This window comes from Lontra canadensis, unplaced genomic scaffold (assembly GCF_010015895.1).
Source record: "Lontra canadensis isolate GAN:19392208 unplaced genomic scaffold, GSC_riverotter_1.0 scaffold7, whole genome shotgun sequence".
Lineage (NCBI taxonomy): Eukaryota > Metazoa > Chordata > Mammalia > Carnivora > Mustelidae > Lontra > Lontra canadensis.
Window position 1 is genome coordinate 2,670,339 of NW_022631001.1, and position 6,892 is coordinate 2,677,230.

At 38.2% G+C, this 6,892-nt stretch overlaps 1 pseudogene; it reads left to right on the forward strand.

Annotated features, from left to right (window-relative positions):
- The first annotated feature begins 1,902 nt into the window (after nt 1–1,902).
- LOC116864925 lies at nt 1,903–3,151 on the forward strand (annotated as a pseudogene).
- Nucleotides 3,152–6,892: the final 3,741 nt, after the last annotated feature.

Below are 6,892 nucleotides of genomic sequence, written 5' to 3' on the forward strand. Positions count from 1 at the left end.
CATCTTACACCAGTTATAATGGTTATTATGGAGAAATAAAAGATAGCAAGGGTGTGGAGAAATGGGAAACTTTCTACATTGTTAGTGGGAATGTAAAATAGTGTAGCTGGTATTAAAAAAAATGGAGGTTCCTAAAATAATTAAAAATAAAACCACTACATGATCTAATAATCTCACTTCTGGGTATATATCCAAAAAAATTGAAGCCCGGGTCTTTTTGTTTTGTTTTGTTTTTGTTTTTTAAGAGAGAGAGAGAAAGAGAGAGAGAGTGTGTATGAGCAGGAGGGGAGGGGCAGAGGAGAGAGAAACCTTTTCTTTTTTTAAAGACTTTATTATTTTATTTTGGAGAGAGAATGTGTGCAAATGGGGGCGAGGGGCAGAAGGAGAGGCAGAAAGAGAATCTCAAGGAGACTCCATGCTGAGTGCAGATCCCTATGGTTCAATCTCATGAGATCATGACCTGAACTGATATCAAGAGTCAGTGGGGTGCCCCAAAATTAGGGTCTTGATGAGATATCAGCACTAACATGTTCGTGCAGAAATATTCAAAATAACCAAGATGTAGAAACAACCCAAGTGACTATTAACAGATGAATAAATAAATAAGATGTGGTATATACATACAGCAGAATATTATTCAGCCTCAAAAGAAGAAAGTCAGGCCATATGCTATAATATAGATGAAAGGAGGGTATTATACTAAGTGAAATAAGCCAGTAACAGAAGGACAAATAACGTATATAAAGTATCTAAAATTATCAAACTCATAGAAGCAGAGGGAAAATAGTGATTGCCAAGGGCTGGGAGTGGGGGAATTGGAGTTTTTCAATTAGCATGGATTTTCAGTTATGTAAGATGAGTTAAGTTCTAGTATTCAACATAGTGCCTACAGTTAGCAATACTGTATTGTGCACTTAAAAGTATGGGAGGCTAGATCTCCTGTTACATATTCTCGTCACAGTAACAAAAAATAACTAAAAATTGCTTCTCAAAGTCTTCCAAAATATTTAGAAGACTTGTATATTCTATGAAGTCAGCATTACCCTATTACCAAAGTTAAATAAAGACACTGCAAGAAAAGAAAACTAAGGGCCAATAACCTTGATGAATATTCATAAAAAATCCTCAACAAAATACTAGCAAATCGTATTGAGCAGTATATGAGAAGGATATACACTGTAATAAATTGTAATAAATAAAAATAAAAATTGTAATAAATAAAAATAAATAAATAAATAAATAAAAATATAGAACAAAATAAATTAAACAACAGACAGATCTCTTTTGTCCTGAACTGGTTAAGAGCAAAATGGTTAAAAATGAAAAGTGAAGCCAGCAAATAATGACTTCTGGAAAAAGTGCTAGGGAAATTGAATCTTGTTATATCTATTATAGGAGGGATGTTGAGATAAGATCCAGTTAAGTTAAAAATGCCCCTAAAAAATCTGGAAAAGAAGGTTTCCATTAAAGTGAAGGAACTATAAACCCCTCCAAATAACTAGAAAACCCTCCACAGAAATGCCATGGTTTTGACTGTTCTAAGGAATTCATTTGGTAAGTCTTTACTGATTATTAGCTTTCTCAGAAAATTTCCACTCAAAGCATATTAAAACAAAGATTGTAAATCTTCAATATTCATACACATCATAAGGTGCTAATGTTAGGATATAACTTTTGATTCATTAAGTTTGGATGGGGATGGAGATGGTGCATTTATAAGACTCACAGGTAACACCAATGCCACTGGTAGTTGGACCATTATAGTAGTAATAAAAGGAGAAAAAAAATGACGATATATATTTTTAAAGGCATTCATATATTATATTTGTTATGAGCATTAGAAATTATCTCTAGGATTAGGCTCTCTGCTCTTTCCCGTTCGACAGACAGCCGCATCTTCAGGTGCAGTGCCAGCCGCATGCCCGAGACACAATGGTGAAGGTCAGAGTGAACGGATTTGGCCGTATTGGGCGCCTGGTCACCAGGGCTGCTTTTAACTCTGGTAAAGTGGATATTGTCGCCATCAATGACCCTTTCATTGATCTCAACTACATGGTCTACATGTTCCAGTATGATTCTACCCATGGTAAATTCCACGGCACAGTCAAGGCTGAGAACGGGAAGCTTGTCATCAATGGGAAGTCCATCTCCATCTTCCAGGAGTGAGATCCCGCTAACATCAAATGGGGCGTTGCTGGTGCTGAGTATGTTGTGGAGTCCACTGGGGTCTTCACCACCATGGAGAAGGCTGGGGCTCACTTGAAGGGCGGGGCCAAGAGGGTCATCATCTCCGCTCCTTCTGCTGATACCCCCATGTTCGTGATGGGTGTGAACCATGAGAAGTATGACAACTCCCTCAAGATTGTCAGCAATGCTTCCTGTACCACCAACTGCTTGGCTCCTCTGGCCAAGGTCATCCTGACAACTTCGGCATTGTGGAGGGACTCATGACCACCGTCCATGCCATCACTGCCACCCAGAAGACTGTGGACGGCCCCTCTGGGAAGCTGTGGCATGTCGGCCGAGGGGCTGCCCAGAACATCATCCCAGCATCCACTGGTGCGGCCAAGGCTGTAGGCAAGGTCATCCCTGAGCTGAATGGGAAGCTCACTGGCATGGCCTTCCGTGTCCCCACCCCCAACGTGTCTGTTGTGGATCTGACCTGCCGCCTGGAGAAAGCTGCCAAATACGATGACATCAAGAAGGTTGTGAAGCAGGCATCAGAGGGCCCCCTTAAGGGCATCCTGGGGTACACTGAGGACCAGGTTATGTCCTGCGACTTCAACAGTGACACCCACGCCTCTACCTTCGATGCTGGGGCTGGCATTGCTCTCAATGACCACTTTGTCAAGCTCATTTCCTGGTATGACAATGAATTTGGCTACAGCAACCGGGTGGTGGACCTTATGGTCCACATGGCCTCCAAGGAGTAAGAGCCCCCTGAACCACCAGCCCCAGCCAGAGCAAGAGGAAGAGAGAGGCCCTCAGCTGCTGGGGAATCCCTGCCCTAACTTACCCCCCAAAACACTGAGAATCTCCCAACCTCCACTATTTTCATCCCAGACCCCCTGAAGAAGGGGAGGGGCTTGGGGAGCCCTACCTTGTCATGTACCATCAATAAAGTATACTGTATCCAGCCAAAAAAAAAAAATTATCTCTAGGATTAATGATGTATTACAAGGTTTAAATTATAAGCAGCAGTGATATGTATGACAGCAGAAGCACAAAGGTTAGTATGAGGGATAAAAATACATTGTTGAAAGTTTCTCACACTGTATGTGAAAGGTATAATAATAATAAATATAATAATATTTGAAAGTAGACAATTTTAATATACTAACAATATGTATTGTAAACTTTATAACAACTAATAAATTTTTAAAAAGCATAGCAAAGAATCCAATAAAGATTTAAAAATTTTGATATTAAACTGTATTAAATCCAAAAGAAGGCATATAGAAAGGAACTAAAATAAGAAAAAAGTGAGACAAATATCCTGTGGTAAAAAGACAATCTCTTCAATAAATGGTGCTGGGAAAATTAGACAGCTATGTATAGAAGAATGAAACTTGACCATTCTCTTACACCATACACAAAGATAAACTCATAATGGATAAAAGACCTCAATATGGGACAGGAATTGATCAAAATCATAGAGGAGAACATAGGCAGTAACCTCTTTGACATTGGCCACAACAATTTCTTTCAAGACACATCTCCAAAAGCAAAGGAAACAAAACCAAAAATGAACTTTTGGGACTTCATCAAGATCAAAACCTTCTGCACAGCAAAGGAAACAGTCAACAAAACAAAGAGAAATCCCACAGAATGGGAGAAGATATTCACAAATGACACTACAGAAAAAGGGCTGATAGCCAAGATCTATAAAGAACTTCTTAAACTCAACACCCAAAACCCAGATAATCATGTGTAAAAAAAAAAGAAAAAAAGGGGGGGGGGGGGCAATAGACATGAATAGGCACTTCTCCAAAGAAGAGATACAAATGGCTAACAGACACATGAAAAAATGTTCATCATCATTAGCCACCAGGGAAATTAAAATCAAAACCACATTGAGATACCACCTTATACCAGTTAGAATGGCCAAAATTAACAAGACAGTAAACAGGATTCTTTGGAGAAGATGTGGAGAAAGGAGAACCCTCTTATATTGTTGATGGGAATGCATATTGGTGCAGCCACTTTGAAAAACAGTGTGGAGATCCCTTTAGAAATTAAAAATAGAGATACCCAATGACCCTGCAATTGCACTACTGGGATTTACCCCAAAGTTACTGATGTAGTGAAAAGAAGGGCCATCTGCAGCCCAATGTTCATAGAAGCAATGTCCACAATTGCCAAACTGTGGAAAGAGTCAACATGCCCTTCAGCAGACAAATGGATAAAGAAGATGTGATGCATATATACAATGGAATATTACACAGCCATCAGAAAGGATGAATACCAAACTTTTGTAACAACATGGACAGGACTGGAGGAGATTATGCTGAGTGAAATAAGTCAAGCAGAGTGAGTCAATTATCATATGGTTTCACTTACTTGTGGAGCATAAGGAATAACATAGAAGACATTGAGGGAAGGAAAGGAAAAGTGAATTGGGGGAAATTGAATGGGGAGATGAACCATGAGAGACTGTGGACTCTGAGAAACAAACTGAGGGTTTTAGAGGGGAGGGGGTGGGGGTATGGGTAAGCTTGGTGGTGAGTATTAAGGATGGTATGTACCGCATGGAGCACTGGGTGTAGTACATAAACAATGAATCTTGGAACACTGAAAAGATAAAATTAAATTTAAAAAAAAAGAAAAGAATGAGACATGAAATTTAAAAAAAAGCACATGGTAGTATTAATTCCAGTGTAAATAAAATTATGAGACTAGCTTCAACAAAGCAATTAAAAGGCAAATGACATCAGATAGGATACAAACAGAAGATCCACCCATATGCTTTGTACAAGTAGCATACTTTAATTAAAGATATAGACAGGCAGAATTTGAAAGGTTAGAAAAAGATACTACTTGTAAACACTAATTATAATTACATTTATATTAACAAAGTAAAGTTCAGATAAATTTCTTTAATTAATGTGGTGTATCACAATTTATTGATTTGCAAATTTTGAACACTTTGCAACCCAGGAATAAATCCCACTTGATCATGGTGAGTAATTCTTTTAGTGTACTGTTGGACTTGATTTGTTAGTATTTTGTTGAGAATTTTTGCATCCATGTTAATCAGGGATATTGGCCTGTAGTTCTCTTTTTGAGTGGAATGTTTATCTGGTTTCAGAATCAGGGTAATGCTGGCCTCATAGATTTTGGAAGTTCTGGAAATTTTCCTTCCATTTCTATTTTTTTAAATAGTTTAAGAATAGATATTAACTATTCTTTATATGTTTGGCTGTGAGGTTATCTGGCCCTGGATTTCTGTTTTTTGGGAGGTTTTTGATTACTGATTCAATTTTTTTGCTGGTTATCAGTCTGTTCAAGTTTCCTATTTCTTCCTGTTTCAGTTTTGATAGTTTATATATTTATATATTTCCAGAATTTACCCATGGAAAAGAATGAAACTGGACCACTTTTTTATACATACATAAAAATAAACTCAAATTTCATGAAAGACCTAAATGTGAGACAGGAAACCACAGAAATCCTAGAGAAGAACATAGACAGTAATCTCTCTGACATCAGTCATAGGAGCTTCTTGATAAATATGTCTCCCATAGTCAGGGTAAACAAAAACAAAACTGAACTATTGGGACTTCATCAAAATAAAAAGTTTTCCACAGAATGCAGGAAACCGTCAACAAAACTAAAAGTCAACCTATGAAATGGGAGGAGATATTAATAAATGACATATGTAATAAAGGTTTATCTACAAAGGCAAAATCTATAAATAACTTACACAACTCAACACCCCAAAAACAAATAATCCAGTTAAAAAATGCTCAGAAGACATGAATAGACATGCAGATGGCCAAAAGCTACATGAAAAGATGCTCAACATCACTCATCGTCAGGGAAATACAAATCAAAACTACAGTGGGATACCACCTCACACCTGTCAGAATGGCTTAAATGAACAAGACAGGAAACAACAAGTGTTGACAAGGATTTGAAGAAAGGGAAACTCTTTTACACTGTTGGTGGGAATGCAACCTGGTACAGCCACTCTGGAAAACAGTCTGGAGTTTCCTCAAAAAATTAAAACTAGAGCTACTCTACAACCCAGTAACTGTACTACTAGGTATTTAGGCAAATGATACAAAAATACTGATTCATAAGGATACATTCACTGTAATGTTTATAGCAGCATTATCAACAATTGCCAAATTATAGAAAGAGCCCAAAATGTCCATTGACTAATTAATGAATAAAGAAGATGTAGTGTGCACACACACATAAACAATGGAATATTACTCAGCCATAAATAGAGTGAAATCCCCCGCGCACTATGCAATGATGTTGACGGAGCTAGAGAGGATTATTCTAAATGAAATAAGTCTGTCAGATTAAGACAAACACCATATGATTTCATTCATATGTGGAATTCAAGAAACAAAACAAATGAACATAAGGGGGGTAAAAGAGAGGCAGACCATAAAACAGAGTATATATATGACTATTTGAAAGGGAGAGAGAGAGCACAAGTGGGGGGGAGGAGACAGGGGGAGGAGCAGAGGCAGGGGGACAAGTGGGCTCTGCAGTAAGCAAGAAGTCCCATGTGGGGTTTGATCTCAGGACCCAGATCTCATTACCTGAGCCAAAATCAAGAATCAGATGCTCAACTGACTGAGCTAACCGAGTACCCCAAAAGAGACTCTTAGCTATAGAAAATAAACTGAGGGTTCCTGGAAGGGAGAAGGGGAGTGGG